The 13,111-nt window shown below is 49.5% G+C and overlaps 1 long non-coding RNA gene across 3 annotated transcripts; it reads right to left on the bottom strand.

Moving 5' to 3' along the window:
• Window positions 1-437: 437 nt before the first annotated feature.
• On the bottom strand, window positions 438-10,107 carry LOC125611286. 3 transcript variants are annotated; one of them, XR_007341436.1, is made up of 4 exons: window positions 8,156-10,107; window positions 7,916-8,049; window positions 4,413-7,143; window positions 438-1,792 (listed from the first exon to the last, which is right to left on the bottom strand). It is a non-coding gene; the product is annotated as an uncharacterized LOC125611286 (long non-coding RNA). The 3 variants fall into 3 exon arrangements; XR_007341435.1 differs by lacking the exon at window positions 438-1,792 and having other exon boundaries at window positions 1,814-7,143; window positions 8,156-8,273; window positions 9,924-10,107; XR_007341434.1 differs by lacking the exon at window positions 438-1,792 and having other exon boundaries at window positions 1,814-7,143.
• Window positions 10,108-13,111: the final 3,004 nt, after the last annotated feature.

The raw sequence follows: 13,111 nt of genomic DNA, 5'->3' as shown, positions 1-13,111 counted from the left end.
GTAAAGGGCTTGCATGAGATGGGATAAGGAGAGGACTGGAGCTCTCTAGAAGACTCCAAATGCTTGATTTTTAATAAATACAGTAGCAGCCCACCTCGTTCCTTATACTTCCACAGCATTTTTAGATCTTCTCCTTCTCCTTCTCATCCCAGAACCAGCCCGATGTGCACGTCTTTGGATTTCCATAAACACAACCCTCTCTGTGGGAATAAATTTAATCCTCCCTCGAATGTGGACCCCTCTGTGTTTGATTTGCCTGGAAAGGTGTGGAAACTACCCAGACACGGTGCTAATGGGATGTGACAGGGACTCTCCGCTCCTCCAGGCCTGGAAGGAAGAATGTTGATGATGAGGAGCTTTAATGAGCTTCCACCCACATTTCAATTATCCTAACAAGCTGCGGGAGGAAGTCTTGCCGCACCGCAAAGTTTTGACAAGCCCGGGGGGGGGGGGGGAGGGGGGGGGACTAGCCAGCCTGAAATTGAGTGTGCCTGAGGAAGGAAGCAGTTGGCTTTGTCAGCCACTGTTGGAGAGGGTCCCTCATTCCCTGTCCCAGAACATTTGTATTGGTCATCTATGACCACAATGATGCTGCGTAACAAAACCTCATCGGCACACAACAGCAATTATCTTCTACCCCGTCTCATCCCACCCACAGGTTTGTTCACAGGGCAGCTGACGGCTCCCCAGAGAGAGGCCAAAATCATGAAGGCTCTCTTGTTCCCAGGCTCAGAAGTAGCGGGGATCCTGGCATCTGACTCCAGCCTGTGACCTGTATGTTGCATACTTTAGTCCGCCTGGAGCCCAACACAATCTTGGGATAAGGAGAGACAAGAGCAAGGAAACAGATGTTCGGTCCACGGTGGGGAGACCCAGGAGGCAGGAGTTTGTGGTGACGCCAGGAGACACCAGGATGGGGTCCAGGATCCTGGAGAGAATGCTCCCAACCGGAGCAGGAAGAGGCTCTGATGTCCACCACCTGGCATGAGATCGGGGGCTGAGGCTTCACAAGGGCAACCGCAGGATCCCTGCTATTTCAGTGGCTGCACAGTGGGGAAGTCACTCAAGGGGGCCCCAAGGAACTCACCATACACCTCGAAAAATGGACTTGGCTTTGGCCACTGGCCAAACCCAGCAGAACTGGGAGTACGTGCCGTGCAGAGAAGGTCAGCACCCAATCCTGGGCGTGCCCATCAAGGGAGCCCAACCCCCACCTCCCTGCTTCCTCAGATCTTCAGCCAGGAAGCAGAGAGAAGGTGGGGACCCAGGACAGCCAACCTCCACCCTTCTCCCCAGTGTTGGAGCTGAGAGAAGCGTGATGCGTGTCCCAGAACATTTGTATTGGTCATCTATTACCACGATAATGCTGCGTAACAAAACCTCCACATGTACACTACACCTTTGAACTCAAAGTAGTCCCCCCCCACAAGAGCTTGCCTTTCTTCTCTCCGAAGTTTGTCATATTACACTGCATTCATTATCTATTACTGAATAATTAATTTCCCTCCCCAAATGTAGTAATTTAAAAACAATGGCATTTATTACCTCATGGTCTCTGTGGGTCAGGAATGAGGTGTGACTAACTAGGTCCTCTGGTGCAGGGTCCCTCACCAGGTTGCAGTCAAGGCATTGGTGGGGTTGTGATCTCAGCTGAAGGTGGGACTGGGGCAGGATCCTCTTCCAAGCCCACTCAAGTGGTTGTTGGAAAGTTCATTCCCTTGAGGGCTGCTGGCCCGAGGTCCTTGCCGGGTGGGCCTCTCCATTGAGTAGCTCACAGCATGAACTCCAATTTCTTTGGAATGGGGAAGAGAGAAGAGCCAGAGATAAAGCCAGATAGAAGCCAGACTTTTAGAATATATTCCTGGAAGAGACAAACCATCCCATTTACTGTATCTTATTCATTAGAATCAAATCACGGTCCCGGGGAGGATTTCATAGGTGGTGGATCCCAGGAGGAAGAGATCCTTAGACGGTCATCATAGAATTTTGCCTCCCAGCATAAGAAAATATACTGATTTTATTAGGGCAACCAGTGCCGTTAGCCAAAAAAAAAAAAAAAAAAAAACAACTTATAATAACTAGGTAGATCTACAACGTCTCTGGTATAACAATCCCTAACTCGTCTTACAGGGTGTACACCCTGTCGATCATATGGGGTTGCTTAGGGAAGACACTTAACATCTTTTTCAAGCATTTTCTTATGGAAGCTTTTGAAGACTTGCAGAAGTAGGGAAATAAGTACCTAGAATAATAAAGGAAACACAGCCATTCCTGGTTCGTGTACACCCCAGCCCTTTCTCCTAGCCATGAAGTTTTGTAAGGCATACGCAAGCCCGTCCCATCAGTTCATCTTTGGTGATTTAGCGTGAATCGCTACATAGCATTTTTACCCTTATACAATTCACAAAATCACTCCTTTAGCATTTGGACTTCTCCAATTATTTCAAAAATGTCTGTCTCTCTCTCTCTCTCTGTCTCTTTTTGTTTTGTTTTGTCTTGTTTGTTTGTTTCACACTTGGCTGGTTGAAAAGAAGCTCTAAGTCCCAGACTTTTAACCATGACTTAAGAGCAAGATCGTAAGGACGGAGACGGAGCCATTCTGCGAGCACAAATGACGGCAGATGATTCTATTACCTGGGAGTGACTCGCGAGGTGAGGGACAGTGCTCAAGATTTTACCCAGGGGCGGGGAGGCGACGTGGAGAGGAGAAGGAGGCTGCTTCCTGCTTATTCACAACGTGGCCGCCACGACACAGGGGTCATCTCTAATCCTCCCCACGGCCCTTCAGGGTTGCATTCCAATCCTCATTTTCACGGATGAGAAAATTTAGATACAGGAGAAGGAACTCGCCTAAGGTCACACAGCTATTTTTTGGATAGAGCTCATGACCCAGTTGGGTCTGTGCGACCTCCCCAGGGGCTCCGAAAGCCGCTGTAAGGGACACTGCCCTGGTTTCCAGGACATTAAGATCGTGTGGCTGCCTGTTGGCTTGGCGTTGGCAAGGAATGAACCAAGTGTGCGGCTGCTCTCTTTGTTTCCTTGTAGTTGGTACAGAAATGGGTATACAGTAGGTGCCTCATAAATGTAGCCCACAGAAAGCCTGTGTGGCCTGCTTCATCCCTGAGGCCACTACAGCACAGAACCCTGTCCCAGGAAACGCCAATTCTGACAGCCAGTCTGAATCCTCACTGGATCTTAAGTGGCTCCCAAAGGCTGCTATGGTGAAGGCTTGGTCCCCAGTTGGTGGCGCTGTTGGGTGGTGGGGAAAGTCACAGAATGGAGTCTGCTGGGAGGAATTTATGCCTTGCCCTTGAGGGTGAGATCGGGGGCCCTTCCTCTCTCTCTCTCTGTTTCCAGGCAGCCATGAGATGAGCGGATTTCCTCCTCTGTGGGCTCCCACCATGGTGCTCTGCCTCGCTACAGGCCCAAAGGCCACAGGGCCAAGCAATTGTGGACTGAAACCTCAGTCTACAATTGACTTGAGCCCAAGCCAACCTTTCTTCCTTTTAAGTTGTTCATCTCCAGGTATTTTGTCATAGCAACTAAAAGCAGAAAAACACGCCCAGCCACCACCACCACTTTCGTCTCCTTGACAATGGCAGCAACGGCAGAGGCGGCAGCAGACGTCGAGGTGGGACAGATTCATGCCCACGCTGTAGGAACTCGCCTGACAATGTTCGATTTTACTGGGAACTAGGTGCAGAGAAGAATCCGGTAAGGGAGTTCCTGGCACTATTTTCTTGGATGGGGCCCTGATGGCCAAGTCAACTGCATTCTTTCATGTCATTAAGCCTCTTCAAGACCCATGACTTCTCTCTGAAACTATCCCTGCATTCCGCCCCCTCCCTCTGCCTGACAAGCTCCTGATCCGTCAGGCCCCACATAAATCTCATCAGCTCGCTGAGGCTTTCTCTGTCTTTCTGCATGAAGTTCTATCTCCCTCCCACGTGTATCTGTCACCTGTCCAATGAATCTTTCCCTTAGAACAATATGATGAATTAGGCAAAGACTGCATCTGCCTAATACCGGGAACATAATAGGTGCTCAATAAATGATTGTTCATTGGATTTTTTTTTAAAAAAGCAATGTTAAAATTATACCTATTGATGTCTCAAAATAAATCACGGAGCACAGAAGTATTTGTTTCATGAAATACAGCAAAACTTGACATTTATTCCCTTCTTCCTGTTGTGTACCCCCCACCACCCGCTCTGCTAAAATGCCCCGTCTTTATTTTGTAAGCTTCCTAAAATCTCCAAATGCAGCCAGGGTCGAGGCCCTGAATTCTCTGTTCTGACAAAGGTCTCTCTTCTATTCATCACTTGGGCCCCTCTGTCTCTTGAATTTGCACTTCCCTAGTATCCAGATTCCAGAAAACAATGAAAGTCTGGAGACCGAGCTAAGCATCTTACCCGTCAGAAGATGGAGCAGGATTCTAAACTCCTAAAAGCATGCACTTGGGCCTGTTGGGTTCAGTGATTATTCTCATTGCCCCGGAGAGTACTTAGCGCACAGTCAGTACTCAGCCAAGATTCATTGTTGGAGTCTTTGTCATTTTCTTTTAAATTTCTATTTGCATGGATGCAGAAGAAAAATAAATAGCCAAAGGTGCTTCTGGAGATGAAGAGACCTCTGTATTTGGAGGTCTCTGATGGGACATTTGTCTACAGAGACAAGTGGCCACACTGAGTAGAACAGAGCCCCCGGTCATTCTGGAAGAGCCACATGCTGCTGAATCAGCGAGAAACAGCACTGGGGACGGTGGCTAGGCGCAGTTTGGCAGCGGGGCCGCAACTGGGCTGACAATTTCCTTCTGTGTTTCTGCATAATTGAATCAGCATCCACCGAGACCGCCTCCCAGACATCGGCCACCATAGTGCCACCGAGCAGGCCCGGCAATTCATCTGCCATCACCAGGGAGTGAATTGCCATCCAATCCCGCACCTCTCCTGGTTGCTTTGTGGGCCCTCGTTAGAGGAAATCAGGTGATGCGAGGAGTCTGGGAACAATGAAATTCTTCTCGGTCAAATCCCAGCAGCGTGTCCAGGCTCTCCTGATGGGGACTCGGGCTCGCTCGGCCGGGTGCACACAAGCTCCCGGATGTGCTTCTAAATTTTGACCCGTGGTTACAAATTCATGTCCCTCTAGCTGAGGATATGGATGGTTAGGGAATCGAGGAAAGAAAATTTACAAAGGAGAACCATGATATTGACCAATCCTTAACTGGATGGTATCCAGACCAGGAATCCTAGAGTTCAGACAAGTCCAGGCCAATGGAACTGGCCAAAGCCAATGGCCAGGAAGATATGATATATCCAGCATGGAATCCAGGGAGATAACTGGGGCTAGGAGCTGGGAGTGAAGGAGAGCCCTCAGCAGATGCTTCAGAACCCAGGTCATGAGCATCAAGAGCGGGTGCAGTAAGTGTCCTTTGGGGTGAGAAGTGGCCACTTGGAGGATCATGCCTTATTGGCTGGAGAAAATGACTGACAGCAGCTGGCGCGAAGAGTGGTATGCAAGAGAGAGCAGTGTCGGGGAGTGACAGGATCCCAGGCTGAATCCCAGTCCCATCATGATTGACAGTCAAAGCCCTTCATCCGTAGGATCTTTCCTCTGCTTCCTCATAGAGAGCACAGGACACCTGTCCACGTTGAGATGGGGGTTGTACCCAGGACTCCAGGTGACTGAGTCAGTCTGGCTTTGTCTTCATCTGGGTTCCACCAATAAGGGACCTGCAGACACGGATCTGAGGGGCAAGCAGTCAGTTTGGGGTGTCATGGAAGAGAAGTGGGCAAATAAAGCAAGAAAGAGAAAGAAACCAAAACCAAACTGCTCACCAAGCCAGTTACTGCAGTTATTTCCACTAGAAATATCCCCATGGAAATCCTGGGAAACCACGCAGAACCCACGCCTCTGCCTTACCCCAATTCAGGAGTGAGGATCCGGGCATTTTAAGTGCCTGTTCCCATAAGTCCTTGGCTGAGGGCTGTTCGGGCAGGTGCTGACCACTTGGTATTTCTGGTCAGCCTGCGGAAGACTGGCCTTCCTCACCTTCAAAGAAACCCCAGGCACACGGACATCCATCCTGGCAACGGAGATTAGCCTTTTGGCACTGATGGGTGAGCCCCGAGGGAAGCTGACCACTTTTACTGTCAGAGTTAACAATGAGACATGATGTCCCAGTTTGGGCCAAGAACAAAACACTGAGTGCCAGGATCTTCCAACGTTTTAAAGTGAAATGCAAGACTCTTGACAGGACTCGTTTCCTCTTGGCCTTAACCTCAGCCTGCGCCTTTCATCTAATTCCAGGGCAGTAGAGGGTTCAAGGTGAAGTGTGGACCAAGCAGAGAAATGGAAGGAGGACTTCTTTTGATAGTCATTGGAGCGTTGCAACACCCTCATTTCCTCTCCCCGGCCCCTTGGGGGAGAAAGTGGGTGTGTTCTCCTCCCTGAAGTCCAGGGAGGTACTCAAAAATCTCGGTTTGTGTCCCCCAAAGAGAGGAGAACCCTATGGGCTGGAGTCTGACTTGTGAGCCAGCAGAGACCACGTTCCAAAGTCCACACACACTCTTCCAGAGAGAGTGGCCATCTGCAGAGCCCCGCCCACAGCAGTTCCAGGGAAATGAGGACTTTGCCCCATCACTTCCCACAAGGCCCAGGGGTAGGGCGCCCGGCTGGTTGGGCAGCAGCATCACCCCTTACTTTGGGGGAAATGATGCAAGAAGCTGACCGTGCCCATTTCCCACTGCGGCTTCTGCCCGCGACATCTCTGAGCAGCAGAAGTCTGACCACTGTCTTGGACATATTGATCACTGAGCTAAAGTGGATTGCAAGGTCACAGGTGCCCAAGACATTTTTTTCTACCTACAAACAAGAAGATGATCGAAAGATTCTGTCCGACAATCATTCGGCATCCCGTGACTGCACAATCGGGAGCGGGGACAAAAGTAGCTTCATGGACAGTATCGCCTAAGTCCTGCCCTTTCCAGATACAGGTTATTTAGAGACCACGTCCAAAACTGGCATTGAAAAAGGCATTCCATAAATGGTAGCTCTCGTCATTAGCTGCTCTGCAGGTGAGAGATGAAGCCAGAATCTCAGAGCCAAATGCCACTTGATGAATGTCCCTGGGCTGGACAGCACCTGGCCAGGGGGAGGAAGTAAATGGACTGAGAAGAGAGCCTGGCCCCAAGCAAAGCAAGAGGGTCCCCTCTGCCCCCCACTGCCATGGGCCATGAACCCCAGGAAGGGTCCATTCACTGCGCACGCAGGGCGGGCTCTTGCTCGTTCCCTCCCGGCAGCCACAGGAGAGGGAGCCTTGCTCAGTATTCTTCCTGAAGCCAAATCTCAGGGTGGATTGGGGAGGACCGTGGGGTCAGGAGCCAGGGCTGTGGGCTCCTTGCATCAAAATGCAAAGAGAACTGTTCACCCAGAGCTCAGAGCCCAGCCATGGTGCGGACCCAGAGGGATTCCCACACCTTTAGGGTTTATAGAGATCCTACCAGGGGCCTCAGGCAGGTGCTAAACATAACAGCAGAAGTATGCTAAGGGAATCTCTCCATAACCTGTGCCTGCTCTATCTTCTTTCCTTACTGAAGAGCAATAGGCATGGGCTATTTTACTTATGCATGGTCCACGGTTCTATGGAGAATGCTTTAACGGAGCTCGCTCCTTTTTCTGCAAGACACAGAGCTCCCCAAGGGAAGGAAACTGTGCCTCAACTTCTCTGAGTCCCTGGGACCTAACCCAGGGCCTGGGATGCTACGGTAGAAGAATCGGGGTTTGAATCTTTGCTGTGTGACCTCTGGCCGGTCATTTGACCTTTCTGAGGTTTGGTTTCTTCATCTGAAACATGGTGCTCATATCTACATCCACATTGGGAGAAGAACTATGTTTAATGTGCTTATTACAGTACCTGGCCACAGGAAAGAAAGTAATAATTGTCACCAGCATCATCAACGTCATCGTCATCATCCGCGTTGGCATTTCCCATTGGTCTCCCCTCTTCACGGTTATGTTGAGACAGTTCTGGTTCTACAACCGAATTGACTACAAAAATGGCTTAATCATTTATCCACCAAAGACACCGCCCCCCCTGTTTTGGGTGCAAATCCTGAGTCCCACCGTCTATAGACGTTGTTAGAGCTGAACATACTTTTTCATTATCAGAGAAGAAGATCCCCTTCTTGTTCCTCTGCCACCTCCTCCTGCTCTGGGTCTGTCCCAGTGGGTCCTGAAGGAATGTAATCTTGCATGGCAGGTGAAATTGACACCTGAAATCAAATTTAGTTCCCGATTCCCAACGGGGCAAGCCTGGCCAGAGAAAAAAGGCCGGTTTCTTCCAAATCAGTTCTGTCCTCAGCAGGTCCTCCAAGCCTCAGAGGCTCCATCTGCACAATGGGTCTCAATGAATGAGTGACGGGAGGGCTCGGACCACCCATGTTCTCACTTGCACCAACCTCTGCTCTGCAGGGAGGGGCCCTCGGCCACGGGGCTGCTGGCCAACAGTGTGCAGAGGCTGAATTTGACCCGATGGGCTTCAATAGAGAAAAACCAACTGACTGGAGACCCCTTCTGCAAATTCTGATCAAATACACCATCTGGTGCGGCTGCGTCCAGTTGGGTTTTACCGTCTAACTGTTCCAGAGCTCAGTCAACTGCGGCTGGGGGGTAGGGGGAAGAGGAGGCTTTAGGGGGATGCAGGGACCTGCCACGGGATTCCTGGGGAGAGAGCGGTTAGGGACAAGGCTGGCAGGAAGCAGGAAAGACCGCAAAGGGGAAGAGGCAGCCGCAGGAAGAGGTGGCTGAGGATTGTCACCAGGCCTCAGGGAGCAGGGGAAGGATTCAGAACCAGAAAGGAATCGGACTCAGCCAAGCGACCCGACTTGGAAAACTGGCATGGTCCCCACAGAAGGAAAAAGGAGAGGTGAGGAGGAATAACGGTGGCAGCCACTGTCACTCAGTGCTGTGCCAGGGGGCGTCATAGGGCATCCTTGCCATAGCCCAGAGGGTCGGTGTTGGATCATCCTCCTTAGACAGAGCCCGGGATGGAGACCCAGGGGGGTGACTTCACAGCATCCCCCCCCACCACCGTCTCTCTCTCTCTCTCTCTGCGGGGCTTTGAAGTCTCCATGCTTGTGCAGGAAACTTACTGGGTGTTCCTAAGTGGGCTAGAATCAGGTCAGGAGGCAGAGGAGAGGGACAGAATTTGAGGTGAAGGGGAAGAGGCAAATGGAGCCCCCCAAGCCAGAACCAGGAGGGTTAGGGGACCAGAAAAATGCTGAGCAGGCCAGAGAACCCAGAGACACCTGGAACTGGCCCCAAGGAAAACTACCCACCCCCAGTCCACCTCCTTGCCAGTCCCTGTTGTCATAGCAACCGGAGGTGAAGGAGCAAGCTGGGGTTTTTCCAGAGTCCTTGGAAGAATGGTGCCAGCCAACCGCGCCCCAAGGCCATCAGAAACAATCATAGAAGGTGTCCCTGAGGACAGGAAGGCATAGCCCTCCCTGAACCGGAGGTTTTCCTAAAACAATCACAGGATCAACAACCAGCAGCATTTATCCAGTGGTTTATTTAATAGGACGCTCACACGGAGTCACCCATTTCATTTTCACCCTATGAATTAAGTAAGAAGACCATCCCCACTTAACCAATACGATATCTGAGGCTCTGAGGCGCGATGGCACTTGCCTAAGGACACAGAGCTTCCAAATGGCAGAGCCAAGATGGGAATCCAGGTTTGCTTGACTCCAAGGGCTGCACGCGATGCACGTCCCCCCCCAGCCCTGCTGCAAGAGCTCACCTCCCTCCTCTAGGGACAGGGTCGGCTGAGCACCAGGGAGAGGAGCATGGTGTCCCTACAGCTCACAAGCTGTGCGACCTTGGGTGGGTGACGTCACCTACCAGAGCCTCAGTCTCCTCACCTGTAGAATGGTAACAGGTCATAGAGTTCTTGGGAGGATCCTGGATGCAGGAAGTGTGCCCATGGGGCCTACTGCTCCCCCTTGGGGGGGGGGGCGTCTTGTGGTCCTTTATTCCCCAGCTTCATTTTTCCTACAGGGCTGGTCACAGGACAGCCATTCAGTAATGGCTCCCTCTGAAAACACACCAGCGAGCATGCGTGCCTGCATGGGAATACAGGGACACACAGGAAGCTCCTGCTTATCTCTGAGCTGTGGCCCTTTATCTCTCTCTTTGCTTATCTGCATTTTGGGACTTTCCCTTAAGCAGCATGCGTTATGGGTGGCCCTAGGGAAAACACACCCTAATGACACTGCAGGTCACTTCTGGGGAACAGAGGGGGCAGGAAGGATAGTTAATTCTGGCAGGGGTGTGGGGGGAGTGTCTTAAAAATCTTCATATACATCCTGACTTCTGTGTTTATTTTGCGATTTTTTATTTAGAGAAAAACAAGCCATGCGACTTGTTATGGCGGAAATACCTCCAGCAAGCCAAGAGCTTGCCTTCTCATGCTGGCGGAGCCGCTGAGTTACTTCTCTGACCCTTGGTTTCTTCATCTGTAAAATGCAGATGCAAATGCTACCTTGGAGCACTTATTGTAAGGATTAGAAATACGTGTTAAAAACTCAGTATATAATAAGTGATCAGTAGTTTAAAGCAGTTATCAATAGCTTATTGGGGATATGTTAAAAACTCAGTATATAATAAGTGATCAGTAGTTTAAAGCAGTTATCAATAGCTTATTGGGGATATTTTTTTCTGTGGGTTAATTTTGCATTAGCAAAGAACAAGGATGAAAAATGAACCTTTGCCAAACACCTAATCAAAACTCTACATCTCGCCACAGTGAAAAAGACATCTGAAAATGTCAGATGTATTTAGTCTGGGCATCGTGGTGGCTCACACCTGTCATCCCAGCAGCTCAGGAGGCTTAGGCTAGAGGATCCCGAGTTCAAAGCCAGCCTCAGCAACGGTGAGTCACTAAGCAACTCAGTGAGACCCTGTCTCTAAATTCAAAATACAAAATAGGGCTGGGGATGGGGCTCAGTGGTCAAGTGTCCCTGAGTTCAAGCCCCAGTACTAAGGGAAAAAAAAGTAAGATATATTTAAAATAAAATACCTACTGATATCCTCTCACGCCAAACTTGATGCCTTTGAGTCCCTTAGACTCTACCTCTCACGACAGACCGACTAATTAGCCAATTTTTCATTGCTTGACAAAAAGGTTGGAAAAGAACCACTTAGAGGTAGAAATGTTTATTTTGCTTCACAGTTTCAGAGTCAGCATGGTTGGCTGACTCCATAGCCCTGGGCCTGCGATGAGGAAGAGCATCATGGAGGAAGGGCCTGGGGGAAGGAAGCTGCTCAGGACAAGGCAACTGGGGAGCAGAGAGAGCTCTGCTCACCAGGAACAAAGTATAAGGCCCAAAGGCACAGCCCCCAGTGACCTATTTCCTCCAGCCACACTCTACCTACTTAGAGTTACCACCCAATCCACTAAAGTGGATTAATCCACTAAGGTGGATTAACCCACTGATTGTTTACAGCTCTCATAATCGAATCATTTTACCTTTGGATATTCATTGTGTTGTCTCACACCTGAGCTTTTGGAGGAGAAAACACATCTAAACCATGACACTGAACTTGGAATTCTCCAAGAAGTCAAGAAAAATCTGGACATTTATTTTCTTCTTGTACTAGTCGACCACAAAGCCCTCCTCCGAAAGTAAAATACACCAAGACCCCTCCCCATCCCCCCAAATCATGAGAAAGTGAGCTTTGTTCCAGCTGCATATGTTGGCAGTGCCTGAGCTAATCTTCCCTCGGGTCTTCGGGAATTCACTGGACTGTTGACCCAGCCGCCCTACACATGCTCACAAAATCCGTCTGCCAAAGCTCATTGCCATTTAGGTTTCTGTGGTGCTAATCTGGGTCCTTTATTTTCTGGTGTCAATTTAAAGCATTTTCTCACCTCTGTAGGAATGCTTCCACAAGCTAGAGCTTTAAAAAATAATAATTAAAAAAAAACAGTGAATTGCAATGGATTTTGTCACAAATTGCCTCAAATTAAAATGTTTGGTCTCATCTTTCATTTCATTTCCAAATGATTACTAGCAACTGCCAGTAGGATCTGTTAGAAAGGAGGCTGAGACTATTTTCAGGCAAAACAACAAAGTATCAAAAAATACCCTAACCAGCAGCTTGGGAGGCTGAGGCAGGAGGATGGCGAGTTCAAAGCCAGCCTCAGCAAAAGTGAGGCCCTAAGCAATTCAGGGAGACCCTGTCTCTAAATAAAATTTCAAAATAAGGCTGGGGATGGGGCTCAGTGGTCGAGTGCCCCTGGGTTAAATTGCTGGTAACCCTCCCAATCAAACAAACAAACAAACAAAAAAACACCATAGCCTTGAAGAATTAATGTTTTCTGCTAATGGATTGCTAATATTTGCAGTGGCATGAAATTAAAGGCTGTTGGCGTATCTGACATCCCAAAATCTAAGTAAGTACTTTTTTTCTTGCACGCCAAAGGAGCAAATTGGTATAAATGCCGTGTGGTAACATGTGACAGTGATAACGGCAATTATGTATGGAGTATCACCACAAGCTGAGGTTTACAGACATCATATGCCTTATAGCAAGTCCCCAGTTATCAGGACGGTTTTGGCTGTAAGTATCAGAGAGCCAATTTACACTAGCTTAAGCAAAAGGGGACTGTCTGGGCTTGTGTGATTGACAGGAGGACTGAGTTCACAGGAAGAGGAACCAGCACCGGTGACTGGCTCAGGCGACGTCCTCTCTGTACTTGTCTGGGTCTGTGTTTGCCTGTTGACTACATTCCCTCCCACGACCCAGAGGCCTTTCCCATTCCACGATGTTACTTTCCCCCAGCGTGTGTGCATCAGTTGCAGGGAAAACTCTGATTGGATGGTTTAGGTCACATGCCCATTCCTTGGACCAATCACAGTTTGTTGCAGATGGTTTGGCCAGAATCAGGTTATATTGTCATCCTTTGGGCCAAGGAATCTGTGTCTGCTAGTAGAAGAAGGGTATTTAAAAAAAAAAAAAACTTAATAGGCAGAAGAAAACAGGGCCTAGCCCATGCTGCCCAAGGGCTTCAAGCTGAGAGGTTGTGCTCTGCTCAGGAAGCCAGAGC

Source organism: Marmota marmota, unplaced genomic scaffold (assembly GCF_001458135.2).
Source record: "Marmota marmota marmota unplaced genomic scaffold, marMar, whole genome shotgun sequence".
NCBI lineage: Eukaryota > Metazoa > Chordata > Mammalia > Rodentia > Sciuridae > Marmota > Marmota marmota.
The sequence above is the reverse complement of the archived record's forward strand: the minus strand, read 5'-3'. Positions and strand labels throughout refer to the sequence as shown.